The 21781-nt window shown below is 33.8% G+C and overlaps 1 long non-coding RNA gene across 1 annotated transcript in view; it reads left to right on the top strand.

The window, feature by feature from the left end:
* LOC135971030 (uncharacterized) overlaps positions 1 to 21781 on the top strand; it is a 328545-nt gene that overhangs the window by 262586 nt on the left and 44178 nt on the right. Inside the window, exons 4-5 of the long non-coding RNA XR_010587055.1 lie at positions 17553 to 17768; positions 20990 to 21105. This is a non-coding gene — a long non-coding RNA (uncharacterized lncRNA). The remainder of the gene's footprint in view (positions 1 to 17552; positions 17769 to 20989; positions 21106 to 21781) is intronic.

The raw sequence follows: 21781 nt of genomic DNA, 5'->3' as shown, positions 1-21781 counted from the left end.
GACTGCGTCAGCTCTCACAGTCTCTGTAGTAAAATAGTTGTAATGGAATAGAGCATCTAAATGTTCTATTGAATATCATGCTGTTCCATTACTGACAACGCCAAATGATGGGATCTGGTGAGCAGAAGTAGCTACTAGTGAGATACCCTATTGAAATACTTGCATGCTAATGGTAAGAGATGAACCTACTGAGAATTCTAGGTCCTAACACAAAACTAAAGTTTCTAGAGGTCCAACAATTGTAAACAGGGGGGGAAATTCCCTCTATAGTGAGAGACACTGCACTAACACACACTAAAATAAAGAAGCAAAATTAATTTTGGGTCTTTTCAGGTTTTAGAGGCAAAATAAACCAAATTGGGTTACCTGTTCTAACCTGTTATCAATTAACTCATGAAGCTGCAAATTTTTGAGTAGAGCTCAGAGGAAAATTAGCCTCTGTAGCAGGTTCAGACGACAGTGAAAGTTTCCTGCAAACTGGGCCTCATTAACCAGTAGATAAAATGGTGTTCATAGTGCCATTCTTAAATAAGGGATGTTGGATGGATTCCTCTGGTTAAGCCCACTACAATAATCAAGAGTGCAGACTGTGAAGAAGGTTTTGCAACAATGTAATGCCCTCCTCTAGTGACAAGTACAGGTATGTGTTGCTTAATGACAGAGATATGTTCTAATAAATATGTCATCAGGCAATTTCCTCATGCAAACCTTCTAAAGTATACTTACATTATCTAGATGGTATAGCCTACCACACACGTAGGCTATATGGTACAGCTTACTGTTTCCAGGCTACAAACCTACACAGCATGTTACTGTAGTGAATCCTGTAGGCAATTGTAACACAGTAAGTACGTGTATATCTAAACATATCTAAAAACATAAAAGGAGCACTAAAATTGCAGACTTATAATCTTATGGGTCCACTATCCTATATAAAGTCTGTTGCTGAGTAAAACATTGTTATGCAGCACTTGACTATGTTCTCTTTTTGAATAGCAAGATCTGTCTTCCTACTGAGACTTCATAGAGGGGTTATGACCGAACTTGTACCCCGTGATTGTGACAGGTGAACCGACATCTTGAATGAGTGAAATTTGATAAACTGAGTCATCACATTGATTTACAGCATTCCTTTTCTGCTACATATTTAGAACAGGAAAAAAATATATTAGGAAAATGTAAATTTCTGTGAGATGTCTCTTGCTACTTCCCTCACCAAGTTTAATAAATCCAGGATCACTGAGGAGCCAGATTCTTCAAAATGAAAGTTTGGATCACCTCACCAGGTAAAGAAACCTGATTAGATGCCGGCTGTGTGCAAGGTGATAGAAGAAAACCTAATAAATGCTAACCACAGCCTCAGAGTCAGCACAGATGTGAGAACTGTAGCAGCTAGGTATACTTTTGTTACTTGTACATTAACTAGCATTTTATTTTTGCTCTTTCTCTTCCTTGATGTAGTATGCTAAGCTATACAATTTAGATTTGATTGAGGTAAAGTGGAGTTTGAACGACATATTGGTTTGGATATGATAAATGACTAAGGAGAGTTTGGATTTACTCTTCTTGGAGACAAGATGACATCATTGTAAATGATATTTGCCTAAAGTTAAGAAGTAGCATAAAAGGCTAAACAAAGATTAATTTGCATAACATAGTCACAATTCCTGAACCTCACCTCATTTTTGTGTGTCACACCTTAGTGTGTGAGGTTATTTGATTATCAGAGTAGTATCTGTTTGTTATCTGTTGATTATTAACAGTAAGTTTCTTGGTGACACAAACTCTGTCTTGTTCACTATTAGAGGTATCTCAGTGCACTCCTACATGATTTTAGATTTTAAATCTCATTTCTGCTGTTGGTAGGGTGTTGATGTAAAGATCCTTTTGATACATTGTAAATATTTTTAGTTTTATCTTTCTAAATTATACATATTCTGGATTTCTCATAAACATAATGAATATATGGGTTTGTCAAAACCTGTCACATATAATAAAACCTAGCTACCAGCATGTTTTTTATTCTTAAGTGATTTTTTATTTTCAGGATACATGAGAATATTTTCAGCATTATAGATTACAGAGATTGGCTTTGATATTAGAATTTGAGTTAGTTCATATTGTTATTTTTTTCTTTAAAATTATTTATTTACTTAAATTAAATAAAGAATATGTTGAGAGAACAAAGAGATATCTATATGCTCTAAGTGACAGTCTTTACCTTCTTTTAAAGTTCATGATGAAAACCAATGAAGAGAGGTTTCTTTGCAAATAGGTAGTGCTGAGTGTTCTCATCATGAACAAGAAATGTAAGACTACAATGGATAAAAAAATCTGTGGCATATTCAGGAAATGTTTACCTCCTTTCTTCATGACATTTTAGTTCAAAATAACATACTACTCATGAATACTTACTGTTTACACACCCCAGAATATATTTAGCAATAAATGATGACAGTGGTTCTCAATTCTGTAAATGGTAGTTAATCTCTGATCTTTTATTGCAAAATGATCCAACAAATAGAGTGAGCTCGACCTTTAAATCATTTAAAGATAATTCTGACAATATTTGGTAGAAAGATTGAAATTTCTACAGGCTAGTAGACATCTCAAATTTTTTTTAAGAAATGAAAGGTTTCAGAGATCAAAGCCAAAGCAGCATACATGGGAGCCAACCTATTACCAACAAGAATGTCATCACTCAGAATCACTTTCTGCCTTGTCACTTCTCCTGACTTTCTTGTTGAAGCAAACAGTAGCAGCGAGCTGCAGAGCTGACATTTATGCTTTTGTCATGATGAGTAGTCCTACTAAAGTAAGCTGCCAAAATGCCAATAAAAAGGAAAACATTTTCATGTTAACTAGTAAGAGAACCTAATAAATAAAATATAATTACTGAAATTGTAACATTAGTAATTAGTAATATTTAGAAACTGCTTACAACTTCAAGAATCATGCAAGTGGAGAAAATAACCAGAGTATTGTGCCACACTCATAGGAACTAATGTAAAGTAATATCTTAAATTTCAGCCTAGTTTCAATATGCTCAGTTCTTGTGCTACAACATTTTATTTCCTTTATATTTTGAAACTCCTTAAAGTGTAGCATAGTGTATTATTCTACCATGAAAAAATGTTTTAGTGGGGATTTTTCCTGCCATTTTAAAACAAAAAGTGTTCATGTATTTTTACATTTCTGACATTATAGACTATCTACCCTGCAAATAAATGCCAAAATATATGTTTTGTGAATGAACAAATGATGAAATGGTATTTGAAACAATGTAATAGCATCACTGGTTTATTTATGCATTCTTCTAAGACTTTAATTCATTATATCATCATTTTATGATTTATTTTCCACTCTTTAGAAACTCTACACTTTTCAAAAGAACATTTTTGAAAATGCCTCCCAGGTAGAGAAGAGTTCTATTAGACAATTAACTATATGATCATTTATGTAATGTAGAGAATGTTAGGTAATTGCAATTATTACAAATACTGCTTCACATAAAACATATCTTCACGAGGCAGAAGTACATCTGCAGGGTGAAGTCCAATTGCATATTATGGTCTTGGCTTAAGTTATGGGGAAAATATTTCCACATTCATATAAATGCTTCTATCTTATCGATTTATTGTGCAAATTTTTAACTAAGTACAGTATTCTTCTATTTTCTTTACAGTATTCTTACATTTTACTCTACAGGTGACTATTGATTAAATCAAAATTGTACCTCCCCAAAGCTGGAAATTTTTGCAAACATTATGTTGCTTGAATGTAACAGATGGCATTTGGCCCTGAGGTTTTTTTCCCAAATAACCATCCATATATATATAATTACTTCTTTATGAGTACACAGTAGTATTACGGGCAAGAGGTATTTAAGGTGATTACTTTTTTGAACATTACCTCTGTATTAGCATTAGTTTGGAATAATTTTGCATCACCGCAGTTATCAAGTTATCAAACTAATTATAATTTTCAATACAAATACTGACAAAAGCATTAGGATAAGAAGAATCTGTGACCTTCTTAGCAAAATAATCCTCGGTTTAAAAAGTGTTTCAAAAAGTGTGATATATTATCCTAAGATCCATGTTTAAGCATGATATGGAAGGTGTGTAATCATATTGTGTAATCTAGCACATTGAAAATATTTACCATGCAATTTAGTTGAATTACAACTGTTATCTTCCAATTCAATGCCTAGAGTTGGGACACATAAGACAAGAAATGATCACTAGATAGTTATGATAAGCCAGCTACTCTGTTGATTTTTTATATGCATTGTCCTATTTGCTGCTTTAAAATGTTTCAACTATGATATTTTTCTGACTATACAATTAGAACTTAGGGCTCATCAGTATTTAATAAAGGTTACAATGTTAGTATGTGCTAACTCTGATATTGAAGCCTGAATCATATAACACTTTCTCAATTTTATTAACATGATAATTGTCTGTGTGTACTAGCTTTAAACATTCTGGCAAGTACTTCAGAGTCTATTCATTTTTTGGTTTAAAAAACTTTAATACACAGTGGCCTAACTCAGAATTAAATGCCTCAGTTGGACAAAAAAATAACAATATTGTTAATCTCATATGTGGTTGGATACAATTCTATAGAAAATACTAGCAAACTGAATTCAATAGTACATTGAAAGGATTATACATCATTACAGGGTGAAATGTATCCCTGGAATGACAGTATGTTTCAACTCATGGAAATCAATAAATGTGATATGTCACATTAACGGAATAAAGATAAATATCAACATGATCATATCAATAGATGCAGAAAAATCACTTGACAAAATTCAAAAACCTTTCATGATAAAATTCTCAACACACTAGTAATACAAGGAAATTACCTCAACATAATAAAGGCTATCTATATAAGACAAGCTCACAGCTAACATCTCAATGGTAAAAATATCAACGTCATTCCTATATGGTCAGGAAAAAGTCAAGGATACTCACTCTATTCACCATAGGCTGGAAGTCCTAACCAGAGTGCTTAAACAAGAGAAATAAATTAAAGGCTTCAAAACTAAAAAGTAAGAAATAGAACTGTCTCTGTTGACAGATAACAATATTATATAAAATATCCTAGACTTTACCCCTCAAAAAACTGTTAGAACTCATAAACAAATTTGGTAAATTTGAAGAATATAATATCAACACACAGAATCAGTTACGTTTCTCCACACTAACAATTAATTATCTGTAAAACAACTTTAAAATTTTTGATTTACAGTAAGATTAAAAAGAATAAAATACTTCTGAATAAATTTAAGTATTTTATAGTGAAAACTGTAAAACACCAATGAAAGACATTGAAGAAGACACAAACAAATAGAAATCCATCCCATTTTCATGGTTTGGAAAAAATTAATATCGTAAAATGTCCATACTACCCAAAGCAATTTGCATATTCAATTCAATACCCATCACAATTCCAATGACATTTTTGACAATATAAAAAAATCCTATAATTTATATGACACCACAAAAGATTCCGGATAGCTAAAACAATGTTAAGCAAGAAGAAAAAAACTAGAGGCATCACACTTCCTGGTTTCCAATTATATTATAAAGATCTAGTAATTAAGACATTATGGTACTGGCATAAATACAGGAGCATAGACCAGTGCAACTAAATAGAGAACCCATAAATAAACTCACACATGTAAGTTCAACTAATATGGTGCCAAGAATATATAATGAAAGAAGGCAGTCTCTTCAATAAATGGAGTTAGGAAAACCAAGTTTCAAGCACCAAAGAATGAAATTGAACCCTTATACCATAAACAGATATTAACACGTAATTGATTATAGACCTAAACGTAAGACCTAAAACTGTAAAAATGCTCAAAGAAAACATGGAGGAAAAGATCCTTGACATTAGACTTGGAGACCTCAGTTTTGGATATGACACCAAAAGCATAGGCAACAAAAGCAAAAATAAAGTGGGACAACAAAGACGTTTCTGCACAGCAGTGAAAACAATCAACAAAATTAAAAAGCAGCCTATAAAATATGCAAAAAAGTTTTCAAACCAAATATCTAATAAGAGAATAATATCCAAAATATATAAGGAACTCATATACTTTAACAAAGAAAAAATAAATCCAATGGATAAAAATGGCAAAGGACCTGAATAGACATTTGTGAGGAAAACATACAGGTGGCCAACAGGTATATTAAAAGGTGCTCAACATCATTAACTATCAGCAAAATGCAAATCAAAACCACAATAAGCCATTACCTTATACGTGTTAGGGTGGCTATTTCCAAAAAGTCAAAAAAATAACAAATGTTGGCAAGAATGTAGAGAAAAGAGACCCTTTGCACACTATCGATGGGAATGTATATTAGTACAGACATTATGAAAAACAGCATGAAGCTTCTTTAAAAAAAGTAAGTAGAACTACCATATGATCCAGCAATCCTACTTCTGGGTGTATGTGTAACAAAAATAAAATTACTATCTTGAAAAGGTATCTGCACTCCCATGTTCACTGCAGCATTGCTCATGATACCCAAGATATGAAAACAATGTAAGTGCCCATCAGTGGATGAATGCATAAAGAAAATGTGGTATAACATACAATAGGATATGAGTCAGCTTAAAAAGGAAGTTGCCTTTTGCAACAACATGTATGAACCTAAAGGACATTATGCTAAGTAAAATAAGCCAGACACCGAAAGACAAATATGATCTAATTTCACTTGTATACTTGCATATGGAATCTAAAAATGTTCAACTGGTAGAAACAGAGTTGAATCATGGTTAGCATGGGTTGGGAGGTAGAGGAAATGTGGAAATGTTGGTCAAGGTGTACAAACTTTCAGTTATAAGGTGAATTAGTTCCAGAGAACTAATGTGCAGTGTGATGACTATAGTTAGTAATAACTCCATCCTTAAAGTTTGCACAGAGGTAGAACTCAAGCATTCTGACCACACAATCACGCAAAAATAGTTATGGTGATAGATATGTTAGCTCGGTTGCAGTAATAATTTCATAATATATACACAAATCAAAACAGCAAGTTGTGCATGTTAAATATATATGATTTGTATTCATCAAGCATACCTCAATAAAATTGAGGAAAAAAGCATTCTTTGGATAAATTGCACTTATTGCCTGATTCCCAGGAGCTCTAAACTAACCAATAGACCTCAATGGCACCATATATTCTGAGGAAAAATTATTATATCAGAGCAGTGTATGAAAAGTTCTAAGATTGATTCCCTTCCTTCTCCTTAGAGTCCTGTTACCCTGGTAACATTCTCTTCATCCTTTAGGGGACAGTTAGGAATAAGACTTACAATAAGTGCATTATTGTGGTATGATTGGAATTTTTTTTCTGTAGATAACATAAATTCCCTTCCATTTAAGAGGTGCTGGATCTGTAAACTTATTCATAGTTGCAAATTGAAAGAGGGGCTGTTGATCTTCATAGTGTTCAAACTATATATATCTGCTTGAAAAACCTCTAGTTACTTCATAAATAAAGTGTTCCCTTAGTGAGCTACCTGAATATATTAGTTATAGGGACTTCAGTATTATTGAATCACAGACATAAATGTTATTTAAACCTGAGGTCTAATTTATCTCTGTAGATTATAGGCTTCTATTTGGCTTCTTCAAATCTGATAATGCATTGTTTCCATTAAAATCCAAGAGGGAATATCAATGGAGTCTCTCCTACATGATTCCAGCTGTTAGGAGATAGAAAGTGCAATGCTTTTCAAGGATGCTAGTGTTTCCCTCATAAACTTTCTCAACAGCATGAGCCAGGTCATCTTTGGGGGTATGTTTAACAGTGGATGAGAGGATCATATTAGAATCCCATCCAACATTCCTGTATCTCTAAATCATTGTATTCTTTTGTCTACATTAAAAGAGGTAATTTTTGATACCCTAGCTTCCCTAGAGAATTCCATCATGGAGCCCTTGTTTTAGTCAACTAAACTCTTAGAAACAGTATATTGAGTCAGCATTTCTGGTAGATGGACTCATGCTGATAAAGTGGCCACATCAAAAATTATCTCTCTCCCTTCTCATTCCTTCATCCTGACTTCTGGAAAATTGGTGATATTAGTATGTATATCACAAGGTTATTATAATAATTGAATAAATTAATATTTGCAATGCTCTGAGAAGAGTACCTGTGAGACTATTGCTTTAGAATTGTTTGCTAAACAAAAATTTATAGATCATGTAAGAACCTTTGAGTAGTTGATTTTTTTTTCTTTGTCCTTTTGATCTCACACTTTTTCTAGATGCTTTTCTAACTCTTACTTTCAATTAAACACATTCACAGTTAAGGAAAATTTAACCCAAAGCTCTCCTTGTTATAACAATTATAGAGCATCATTCCTTTATTCATTTAATGTTTTCTTAATAGTATGAGCATGTAACAAAATTTTATGTAAATACAATATATTCTCTTTTAGAAATTTCTAGAAGACTAAACTAGAACGTAATATCATAAACATGAAACAAACATGTGATCAATGAACAACCAAAAATAAAAATATGTTTTGTGCCTTTGAACATAACATAAAAAAAGATTTATACTGAATATGACATTTATTCTAAATCTTAAGTGATAAATAAGGCATTAAGTGACAAGAGAAAACAAAAAACAGTGCACATGTTTTATAAGAATATATAGAAATTGTAAGGCTGTAACCAGATTAAATATTCTTTGAATACATTAATGTTTCCCAAACCAATCTTTAATTATATACGAGAATATAATCAGTTGCAAGTAATGGAAACAAAACTTTTAGTGGGCTAAACAGATAGTTTATTTTATAAACTATAGTTATACAGAGGCTGGAATCAGTTGCTATCACAAATTCTTTTAATAAACCAGTTTCTGTCTTTCTCCTCCACCAATCTTAGCATGTTGGCTTTCTTTCTCATTTGTGTTGATTTGTGAACGTACCGATGTCTGCTACCTCTATACATTCTACTTCTAGGAAAAGACAGAAAAAACCAACATATGAACATCAATAGACCCAAATATAACCTTTTATACAGCATGGTTATTGGTAAAATATTCTTCTTTTATTCTCCCTGCCTTTGATTTAGAACAATCAGTGTTGTCCCAGCCCTAACTTATCATACAAATGCCTTCCCAAAATTATGCAGCATCATTCCGCTTATATCTCATTGGTTAAAACAGAATAGCCATGCTTCGCTCCAAGGAACCTGGGTAAATCATTATCTAGCTAGACACATGAACGCCCTAGAAAGGATTAGAAGAAAAGGCAGTGGATATTGGATAAGAATTGCCACACTATGCTCTAATTCTTGCTAACAAATCTATGAGCTTGCTAAAAATACTAGAAGTGATTTTATTTCAATAACCCCATTTCCTTGTCTTTTAATGAATGCTTCCTTTTGACTGCATGGGTCTATTCTCACGTATAGATTAAAGTTCTTTGCCTAATATGTGAGCCTCACCAGTCTGTACTTCAGAGGATTCATGTTGAATCTCTTATTATAGACACATGATACTTTTGAATTGTCCATCCTTCAGCTTGGCGTGCATTATAAATGACAGGCTATACATTTAGGACAACAGGCATTCAATTTGAATTAAGTTATTTAAACATTCTTTTCAGTGCCATAAAGTCTCTGCAATACATAAACATACAGTTGGCTAATTAAATCTACAATATGTGAAATTATATTACTCACTGGTTCCAAGTTCTTTCAACAGTGAAGAATGAGACTAAACTTACATTAACCTTCTTATCTATTGCCTTTGTATGTCTCAATAAACCTTATATATTTGTCAATAACAATAATAATTTTAAACAAAATGATCCCCCTACTTTTGTATCATTTTATATTATTTTTGTAATGTTTTCAGCATTAGTAACATATATGAAACACTTGTAACTAATATGCTTGTGTTATTATGGCAAAATTTCATGTATCTTTAAAAACATACACAAAATAACAATAATAAGTAATGGGATTTTCATGTCATACTAAAAGAGAGGTCCATAATTGTTACAAAGAATGAAAATGTTTAAAATAATCTATCTTCTAATATTAAATTTTAATTGCTCTATTTCAAATACATAATCATAATTTTTTCCCCTGGCATGATCTAACAGAAATAATGTATAAGCAGCGGTCTTCATTTGCTTCATGTGTTTCATTCTTAATTTTCTCCAAACAATGTAATAACATAATCTGTATAACTATGTGACAGTCACAGATAAATTGCAGTTTTTAAGAAAACTCTGAAATTTATGAGAAAATAAATAAAGACAATATTGACAACCACTATTTAGTAAGAAACTAAAGTTATATTTATAGAAAGCTAGTTGCTAGATAAATAGATATGGACATCAGTACATATAGGTATAGATAAGTACAGATGTGTGTATCTGTTAAGTATCTTGTATTGCTAATATCTGTAACATAGGATGCTGGACTTATTTTCTTTTAAATTTCTACATAAAAGCATAGAATTTCTAATAAATGTTTTCACTTCTCCAGTGGATCATCTTTTTCACCCCTGAGGGCATACAACTACACTTAGGGACCTTTTTGCTGGTTGCGATACCTAAATTTGATATTATTTACCTTATGTGATGACAGTATTTGTGGGATGTGAAACCCTCAGACATGGAGGGCAGACTTTTCTTATATGCAGGTTTATCAGGGCTTACTCTAGGAATTGAGTATGCACAGGTTTGGTATATGTGGGGGTCCTGGAACCAATACCCCATATACTGAGGGATGACTGTATAATTCATCTATTTATTTTCACATTTGAGGCAACTACTTGTATATTCCTTAGTTCCTCTGTTGGCAAATATTTCTCCAAGGTAAAATTTAATTGACCTAAACCATCTCTAGGTACCTTTGAATTTGTTTAATTCATGTATTATTTAACCTTTTAATTAAATTTAACACATTTGATTCTGAATCTTCTCAAAGATAATTGAATCTGCACTGCCACCTATTTTTTCTCTCCTTACAAGTAATAAAAAACATTTAGGTCAATAGTAATTAAAATGTTATTTATATAGTGACTCATTTGGAAACACCATTTTAAAAAACTTCTTTTTTTTTTATAACAGATTACCTATCTATTTTCATAACTCCAATATTTAGATCTATATTAATCGGTGACATCACATTCTCTTTGTTTCACAATGCCTTCAGACATGGACAATGTAGAAATAATTAAGAAATAAATGAGTACCCTCAGAAAGTTAATTTCAATAATGTAGCAAAGCAGAAACTAGAATACAATGAGTTGAAAATTGCATAGTAGTTGATAAATAGAAATCAGAATGTGCAGAATGATATTTTAAGTGGTTTTATAATGAATTAAGAGAGTTTATTTTCAGAGTGTATCAGAATCAAATAAATGTTTTTAGATTCTGTTAAGCAGGACATTTGGAACAGAGATCATTTTAGGTACAGCATTAGGTCACTAAGTGTTGGGGAGGTGGGAGGGGATGTAAGACAATTAAAAGCTGTGGTCATAGACTGGAATGTCTAATTAGAGATCCTGGAAATAGAATACTTTAAAGGATAAAGAGTCTATGTGAAGGCTAATTCAATAGAAAAGAGTCAAATATTACTACCGTTAAATTTATTTAATAGCTGCAAGACTATCATTAATAGAAAAGTGTGTAAAAGAAATTAGTTCTCAAAACAATGGCAGATGGTTATTGAGAGAGGTAAATCAGTAATTTAATATAGTACTTATAAAAACACATTTTTTGTATATTAGTCAGGGTTCCTCAGATACACAGAACCAATAGGATACACAGACAGATTAGATAGATAGACAGATAGATAGATAGATAGATAGATAGATAGATAGATAGATAGATAGATAGGGACAGAGATAGATGAGAGGGGATTTGTTAGGGAAATTGGGTCACATGATTGTGGTGGCAGAGAAGTCCCATAACAGGCCATCAGCAAGCTGGAGACTCTGGGATGCTGGTGGCTTGGCTCAGTCCAAGTCAGAAAGCCTTAGAACAAGGGATGCTAATGGTACAACTCTCAGTCCAAAGCTAAAGGCCTAAAAATCACAGGGGGTGGGAGTGAACATGGAGGGTGGTTCTAGTGTAATTTCTGGAGTCTGAAGGCTGAAGGGCCTGGGTTCATGATATTCAAGGGCAGGAGAAGAAGTGTGTGTTCCAGCTCAAGGAGAAAAAAAAAAATCCTTTCCTTTGCTTTTTTTTTTTTTTTTTTTCTAGCTGGGCCCCTAGTCTATTGCATGGTGCCCACCCACACTGAAGGTGGATCTTCTCCAATCCATCCAGTGATTCACATGCCAATCTCCCTTAGAAACACTCTCACAGACACACCCAGTATCAATGCTTTACCAATTCTCTAGGTACCCCTTAATCCAGTCAAGTTGACATTTAAAATTAACCATCACAGCTGGGAACAGTATTCTGTCCTATTTTTGAAGTTCTGTATTATACTATTTCCTACTTATAAATGTTAATTTTTCAGAAAAACTCTCATGACTCTGTTGAAGTTCAACTCTAGTAATTTATGGGCATAAGACAAATAATTGGCACTTGTAAAAATGTTCACCTTGTCCTAATAAAGACATTTGTTTAAAAAAGTTAGAAATTGTAACCTTTATCATGCCTCTGTTTTAAAATCTGTACTGTACCTGGTCTTCCACCTAAGTAAAATAACATTTTGGTCTAATAAAAAGGGAAGTTCAGAGTCATACCATGTTTATTGTTTGACCTTAGGTATTACGTACATATTAAACTTTAGTTTCCTTGAATATGAACCAAGACTAATGATGTATAATAGCCATTTTTGAACAGTTACTATGTTCAAGGGAGTTTGATCTGCCTTAACTGACAAAAAATGCAGAAGGATTTATTCTTAATTTTATACGCATTTTAACAAGTCATTTATGATTTTGTACACAGTGATAATAGTGAAGGATACAGCTCCTAGGAAAAATCGTTATAATAACAGATACATTCCAACTTGTTGCTTTTACTAAAATTCTCCCTTGTAAAGGGGTGCTCAACAATGAGTACACATGGACATAAAGATTTAAATAATATACAAGGGGGAGGAGAAAGGGTAGGAAGTGGGGTTGTGTTAAAAATTTACCTCTTGGATACACTGTTCAATGTTAGGATGATGAACACACTAGAAGTCTAAACCTCACCAATACAAACTCTATTCATGTTACAAACCAGCACATGTATCCCCCTGAATGTATAACTCAAAAAAAGTTAAATATACATAGTTATATACATAGTTATATATATGAATTTAATAATGCTGAAGGCTAGTTTCTGGTCATTTTTGGCAGACAAGACAAAAAAGAAAATATATACATAAAAAATACACACATGAAATAAAATTTAAAAAGGTTTTCCTGAGGACTGGGTCTTTTTTATTTGCCTAATCTAACTTGACAACTTTTGCCTCTTAAAAGTGGTCTTTAATCCACGAACATTTAATTTAGTTATCAATACTATTGAGATTAAATATACTACCTGTTCTTTTTTTCTTTCTCTTCCACATATTTTTGGTTTAATTGCTATATTTTATCTCCACTAGTGGATTAGTGTTTAAACTAATTTATTTTATTTTGTAAGTGTTTGCTCTGTGTTACATCTCTGTAACATATCACAGCCTATTTAAAAATAATATTGTGCTATTTGAACTATAGTATAAAACATTGTACTACCATTTCCACCCTTCATTCTTTGTGACATTTTTGTCATACGGTTTGGTTTCACATATAACTCCCAAAGTGTGTTATTAAAATGTTTTTTAACTCCACAATATGTCACTACTATTTCAGACAGTGTATTATCATTTAAAGATATAAGAAATATAATAAATCGTATTTTCTATCTTCCCTTATTTTGACCCCAGATGCAACTTTATTCATTTCTTTGCATAGGTCACATTTTCATCATGCATCATTTTTTTCTTTGGCCTAAACCACACTGCTTAAGTCACTTTGCATTGCAGGTCTGCTAACAATGGAATCTCTCAGCTTTTGTTCTCTGAAGAAAGCCCATATTTTTCTATGTCTTTTGAAAAAGATATTTTAGATAAATATAGAATTCTAGATTCAAAAATTTGACTTTCAGTACATTAAAGAAGTTCTTCAGTGTATTAAAGAAGAAAGCTTCTTCCAGCTTCCAAAACTTTACATGAAAAATCTGTAATATTCTTATATCTGTTTCTGTATATGTAGTTTCCTTTTTCCTTTCAATTGCTTTTAAGATATTTTCTTCATGCTTAGTTTTAAGCAACTCAACTAAGATGTAATTTTTTAAAATTATTATTTGCTTGGTGTTCACTGGATCTTTTTCATTTGTGGTTTGCTGCCTCATATTAAATTTGAAAAAATATATAGTCATCATTTCTTCAAATAATTCTTCTACACTTCTTTCCTTTCTTCTCTGTTTGGCATTCCAAATATATGCAACATGTTCCCAAAGCTCCTAGATTTTCTTTTCTCTTTTGTTCATTCTTCTGCATCTTTGTTTTGAGTTTCTATCATTATTACTGACCTATTAATTTCTATTGATTTATTATTTCATTTTTGGATTTTAGTCTGTTTATAAACTCTTGAAGGCATTATTTTTCTGTGATACCCTCTAGATTTTTGTGTAATAGAGTATATTATCTAGATTTCATATTTAGCCCTTTATGTTAGAGATTCCAATGTCTCACTGAAATTTCCCGTCTGTCCATGTCTGTTTCCAAGTTTTTCTTTTTTTTTTAAAGATATTTCATAGTTTTTACTAAACAATTTGACTTCTTTATAATTTTATAAGGCAATATTTGCAATCTCATGACACTGTAACAGTTTTTGATGTATTTACAGTTTTTATAAAACTGAGGTAAAATTGTTAATAATGAACATATTTTAATAAACTATATCTGGTCAGTTCCACTGTTAAAATTGATGAGTATTAATAAAATTAGGAGGTGCTTGGCATTAGCAATTGACAAAATGGGGGCAAAAATAATTTTAAAGTATAGAAGTATGCAAAATGCATTTACCCCTGAGTAAAGAAAATTTCATTGCAACTGTATAAACAGTACATCTTGTGGACAACTGAGTGCAGAAGTTTCTTTGCTTCCCACTCCTTTCTTTTTCTTTTTTTCTTTTCTTTTTTTTTTTTTTTTTTTTTTTTGAAACAGAAGCTCTGTCACCCAGGCTGGAGTGCAGTGGCACAATCTCGGCTCACTGCAACCTCCGCCTTCCGGGTTCAAGCGATTCTTCTGCCTCAGCCTCCCGAGTAGCTGGGACTACAGGCACACGCCACCACACCTGGCTAATTTTTGTATTTTTAGTAGAAACAAGGTTTCACCATATTGGCCAGGCTGGTCTCGAACTCCTGACCTCGTGATCCGCTTGCTTCAGCCTCCCAAAGTGGTGGGATTACAGACGTGAGCCACCGTGCCCAGCCCCTACTCCTTTCTTTTTTTTTTTTTTTTTTTTAATTATTATTATACTTTAAGTTCTAGGGTACATGTGCATAACGTGCAGGTTTGTTACATATGTATACTTGTGCCATGTTGCTGTGCTACACCCATCAACTCGTCAGCACCCAACTACTCGTCATTTACATCAGGTATAACTCCCAATGCAATCCCTCCCCCCTCCCCCCTCCGCTTAATAGGCCCTGGCGTGTGATGTCCCCCTTCCCGAGTCCAAGTGATCTCATTGTTCAGTTCCCACCTATGAGTGAGAACATGCGTGGTTTGGTTTTCTGTTCTTGTGATAGTTTGCTAAGAATGATGGTTTCCAGTGCATCCATGTCCCTACAAAGGACACAAACTCATCCTTTTTTATGGCTGCATAGTATTCCATGGTGTATATGTGCCACATTTTTTTAATCCAGTCTTGAACTTCCATTCACAATTGCTTCAAAGAGAATAAAATACCTAGGAATCCAACTTACAAGGGATGTAAAGGACCTCTTCAAGGAGAACTACAAACCACTGCTCAGTGAAATAAAAGAGGACACAAACAAATGGAAGAACATACCAGGCTCATGGATAGGAAGAATCAATATCATGAAAATGGCCATACTGCCCAAGGTTATTTATAGATTCAATGCCATCCCCATCAAGCTACCAATGAGTTTCTTCACAGAATTGGAAAGAACTGCTTTAAAGTTCATATGGAACCAAAAAAGAGCCCGCATCTCCAAGACAATCCTAAATCAAAAGAACAAAGCTGGAGGCATCACGCTACCTGACTTCAAACTATACTACAAGGCTACAGTAACCAAAACAGCATGGTACTGGTACCAAAACAGAGATATAGACCAATGGAACAGAACAGAGTCCTCAGAAATAATACCACACATCTACAGCCATCTGATCTTTGACAAACCTGAGAGAAACAAGAAATGGGGAAAGGATTCCCTATTTAATAAATGGTGCTGGGATAATTGGCTAGCCATAAGTAGAAAGCTGAAACTGGATCCTTTCCTTACTCCTTATACGAAAATTAATTCAAGATGGATTAGAGACTTAAATGTTAGACCTAATACCATTAAAACCCTAGAGGAAAACCTAGGTAGTACCATTCAGGACATAGGCATGGGCAAAGACTTCATGTCTAAAACACCAAAAGCAACGGCAGCAAAAGCCAAAATTGACAAATGGGATCTCATTAAACTAAAAAGCTTCTGCACAGCAAAAGAAACTACCATCAGAGTGAACAGGCAACCTACAGAATGGGAGAAAATTTTTGCAAACTACTCATCTGACAAAGGGCTAATATCCAGAACCTACAAAGAACTCAAACAAATTTACAAGAAAAAAACAAACAACCCCATCAAAAAGTGGGCAAAGGATATGAACAGACATTTCTCAAAAGAAGACATTCATACAGCCAACAGACACATGAAAAAATGCTCATCATCACTGGCCATCAGAGAAATGCAAATCAAAACCACAATGAGATACCATCTCACACCAGTTAGAATGGCAATCATTAAAAAGTCAGGAAACAACAGGTGCTGGAGAGGATGTGGAGAAATAGGAACACTTTTACACTGTTGGTGGGATTGTAAACTAGTTCAACCATTATGGAAAACAGTATGGCGATTCCTCAAGGATCTAGAACTAGATGTACCATATGACCCAGCCATCCCATTACTGGGTATATACCCAAAGGATTATAAATCATGCTGCTATAAAGACACATGCACACGTATGTTCATTGCGGCACTATTCACAATAGCAAAGACCTGGAGTCAACCCAAATGTCCATCTGTTTCCAAGTTTTTCACTAGATCCTTTAACATCTTCATCATACCTACATAAACTAAAATGCCTTTCTGACAGATCTAACATCTGGGAATTTCTGGTGCTATTTTATAATCTCTGTGGGGGTCTAAAATCAAGGAAATTTGCCTCTGTGTTCTTATGCATTTTTCTTTTCCTCAGTAGCATCCTGTTATTTCTTGTTATCTAGCATGAAGCTTGTTGTTGGGTGAATTAATGTTCTGATTTGCCTTCTCCAACTCAGGTTCTGGAAGGTTCTGTGTGCCTGATGTTGAGACTGGGACTTTGTCAATGATCCTGTTCATTCTCCAGAACCCTGGGGTATTATATTTCCTTGTGTTTATGAACATCTTCTGTGGGACAGAATGTCCTGCCCTCCCTCTAGAGATAAAGGACTTCTGATTTACATAATGCAGGATCCTGGATCTGATTAATTTCACTACATCTTTCATTGGATCAGGTAGGTTTTGCTTTAAATTCTCCCCCAATGAACGTTTGCCTGGAAATAGGGTTTTCTGTCCCTTCTTCCATGGGAAGTAGCTTACTTGCTGTTATTTGTTGAAACACTTGTGGTGGCGCAGGGATGTTTTCTTCCCCATCTCTAGGAGCAGGTAGCTCTTCCACTGCCCTTCCCTCAGCAGCTGTGTATCTTTGTCAGAGATCCAGACCACTAATATTTTATGTTTCTCTCAAAGTGGCTTTTAGTTTTACCGCTGTATGAGAAGAGCCTGAGGAGCAGACAGTTGTTTCAGTGTACCACAAAAGGTGGCTTTCTCAAGCTGCCTGCTTTGTTCTTGGCCTTTTTTGGTGACTACTACCATCATCAAGACCTGTAGGAAAGAGCTACTGAGTGAGTGTGGGCTCCAGGTGTGCCTGTGACTGCTGGGCATTCCATACTGTCTCTACAACTCATGCGCAGATTTTTATTTGTTTGTTTTTTGTGTGTGTTTTCAAGACAGGGTCAAACTGCCACCCCAGCTGGAATACAGTGGCACAGTCTCAGCTCACTGCAGCCTCAACCTCTGGGGCTCAGTTGATCCTCCCATGTCAGCCTCCTGGGTAACTGTTACTCCAGATGTACGTCTGCCACGACATCCAGCTAATTTTTTTTTTTTTTTTTTTTTTTTTTTTTTTAGAAGTGGGTTTTCAACATGTTGCCCTGGTTTAAAACTTCTGGCCTCAAACGAAACGCCTGCCTCAGCCTTCCAAAGTGCTGGGATGACAAGCAAGAGCCACCATGCCTGGATGCTCAGGTTTTAAGAATACGGAAAACTTCAGCTATTTTCTTTTTAGTTTTTATGACAAAGTTTGGTACCACTCTGACAAAAATAAGACATTTTATTTGGCCCATGTGTATTTGGAGGGGCTTGTCAGATCTTGAAATTTAGTTCAAATGATATCCTTGCAATCATCAACCTTTGGCTCAGAAAATATTATTATTTTGAAGATATTTTTGTCTTTTTCTCTTTGTTGTAAAAGGACTGACATTCTCATGTTTTTTTTACATCTTAAGTTAAAGCAGAATTTATAGTTTTATTTGTTGTTTGGGGGTTTAAGGTTTATGTTAGTCTTATTTTCAATAATTATGGTGTACTCAGTTTCGCATCCTGAAATGTATTGTCATATAGTATCATAGTGGAGTTAATTATACATGGAAGTCATTATGTGCTTTCATCTATTTATCTTAGGAATGTATGTGTGTATGCACATTTGTGTGTGCACATGTGTATGTGTCAAGAGGCAAATATAGAGATGAATTTAAATGGGCGATTACATTTTATGCATATTAAATAAGATATTTGAAACCTCTTTACCCTCATTTGATTGCAGTTCTCCTTGAATGTCAGAGTTGGAACACACCACACTGAGGATGATGCTAGTGTTTTCACAGTTCCTAAAATTAAGCCCAGTTTTTCACCTGGTATAAAACAATCTTTTTGAGAGATGCCACTAAAAAGATTGATATTACATCTCATGAGTGTACCAGAGATTGTGTTCAAGAGAAGAAAAACATATTTTAATATGAAAAAACGAAATGACTATGTTGGATTCCTGAGAGGAATCATACTAGTGGCACGTCTTTAGTGGCAGGTCTCAAAGACTTTGTTCAAGGTTAACTTGACTGTGATATTTGCATAACTTGTGGACTTTATCATTTGACCCTTACATAGACAGCAAACACACTGTGTAACTTTAGGGCTGTATACAACATTAACCTAAGTCCTTTGAAAGCACTTCCTAAACACAGTCCATAGTTATACTCAAATAGGTTCACATCACGATAATGATACTACCAGGATTTTCAAAGTAGAATACTGAGAATGAGAACAAAATTACAAGTCTTACTTCAGTAATTAATTTTTTCTCTGACCTTGAAGAGGTAATTTCATCCCAATTTTCTTTTCATGTAAATATTAGGGTGCTCCATCTCTCTTTAAAAAATCATGTCAATTAAGTAGGCAATGGCTTAGATCCTTCCAGGTGTATAAACTACTCCCTGAGTGTAAATTACACTGTACTAACTACATTAAGTCACTAGTGCCTGAAATTCATTGAATTACTGCTCTACTGCACTAAATGTTCCCCCAATGACTTAAAAGAGTCAGTGTACTTTTAAAAACACTGAGCTTAAATACTAGGAGTTTTATGATGTTTTTTACAAAACTTGAAGAGAAGTATATTAACTATATGTAGTATATTTTCTCACCACTTCTAGAAAAAAAAGCTGACAGGAAAATTAAAAATGGATTAGATTGTACAAGATACCCACTGCTTTTAGTTCATGAGACGTACTTTAAAGGGAAAAAAAAATATGCAAGTTCAGGGTACTATTTGAATTCATCATGCTAAATAGTTTCTGGAGCATAAAGCAAAGAGTGTCCCAAAACAGTTGGTAGCATAAAACCTGTCAAAATAACTTGCTAATTAGTAACATCTAACAGTATTTCTTAGTGAATGTAGTTATCTATACTTTCAAATTTGAGTATATGTGAAGGCTTTGAAATACTATGCTATATTATCATTGAATAGCATTCCCTTGAGATGTTAATTTTGTACTGAAAATGTGCTACATGTTTAGATAACTATGCCTACATGATTAGCTATTTAATAGTATTTTGTAAATTTGGTCATAATAGTTTATTGTTATTAGTTTTTTTTCCAAGTGAATTAATTTCAAATCTGTTCGTGTAATTAAGGATATAATCTAACTTGAATGTTATTCAGAATATCATTACTTCTTAATCTGAGTCACAACTGCAACAACATACCAGCAGTTTTTACATATCCTCACATTTTCGTGCCTCATGATTATTCTCTCTTGGCTTCATTTCCTCCTCCCTGATATAAGGGCAACCAGAGATTGTGTTCTTCACTCATTTTTTCTCTTTGGTTTATGCATCCCTACTCTTGTGGAATCGGCTTCAATTATGATCAATTGCATATCTCATTCCCATCCCTATATTTAAAAAATCAAAAAAAATATACATTTTTATACGTACCTGTCACAGTCAAGTGTCAAAAACACAAATAATTAAATTTTGACTGTTAAGTCTATTTTCTCTCTTAGAATATCTGTCAGATGGTCCACTCATCAGTCTGATTTGACTTTCCCAAACGTTAGTGGCTGTGTAACCTAAGTAATATATTTTCTTATGTTATTTGAAATTTCTTATTTCTCAGAGACTCAGCACAAGTTTACGGCTTTCTTCAAAAAGGTCAATTCTGAAAGTTCTATAGAAGAACACATCATGGCATACAAGAAATAGCAGAGGAAACTATGAAAATAAAACAAAAAGGTATGGAAACTTCTCTTTCATTGATATTTGAAGGCTAAGGGCAGCAGAATGGGAAAGGAGTCACTGGCAGCACAGGGAGAAAACAGTAGGAGAAGAAAGACAGTGTGAATTCTGCTTGTTTTCTCTGGATCTTCATCAGTGCTGCCTCCACCTACTACCACTTCTAGATGCTATTACAGGCACTCACCGCAGTAACCAGGGCACTCACAAACATTGCCATGAATTTCCGAGGAAAAAATGACCTTAGAAACTTTTTCATTTTATGTATACCTGCATGTGTGTGTATAGCTGATAACTGCGGAAGAAACAACATAATTAGTCAAGTAACCAGCTGCAAACTCTAATGAATACTTGACTCAGACAATGATTATTCGTAGTTGAAACCATTCACTGTCACCTCCTGAGCACACTGATCAATCTTAAAATCATAAAAAATAAGAAGAAAGGTGTGGGTTTTTTGAAGTGAAGCAATCAACACAATCGCATCTGTGTATTTTGTCATTGTACCTAAAACTTGTCAATACCCTAGAGCCAACTAGGGTATTCAGGGGAAGTACGAGGACTATATGAAGTGTCAATGAAGTAAAGAGACAAATTCAGATAACATGACTTTGAAGTGGACAAATGACCTAAATTACTGGAAAAGTTCAAAAGCAGTGAATTTGAAAGAGATGAT

This window comes from Macaca fascicularis, chromosome 5 (genome assembly GCF_037993035.2).
Source record: "Macaca fascicularis isolate 582-1 chromosome 5, T2T-MFA8v1.1".
NCBI lineage: Eukaryota > Metazoa > Chordata > Mammalia > Primates > Cercopithecidae > Macaca > Macaca fascicularis.
The sequence above is the reverse complement of the archived record's forward strand: the minus strand, read 5'-3'. Positions and strand labels throughout refer to the sequence as shown.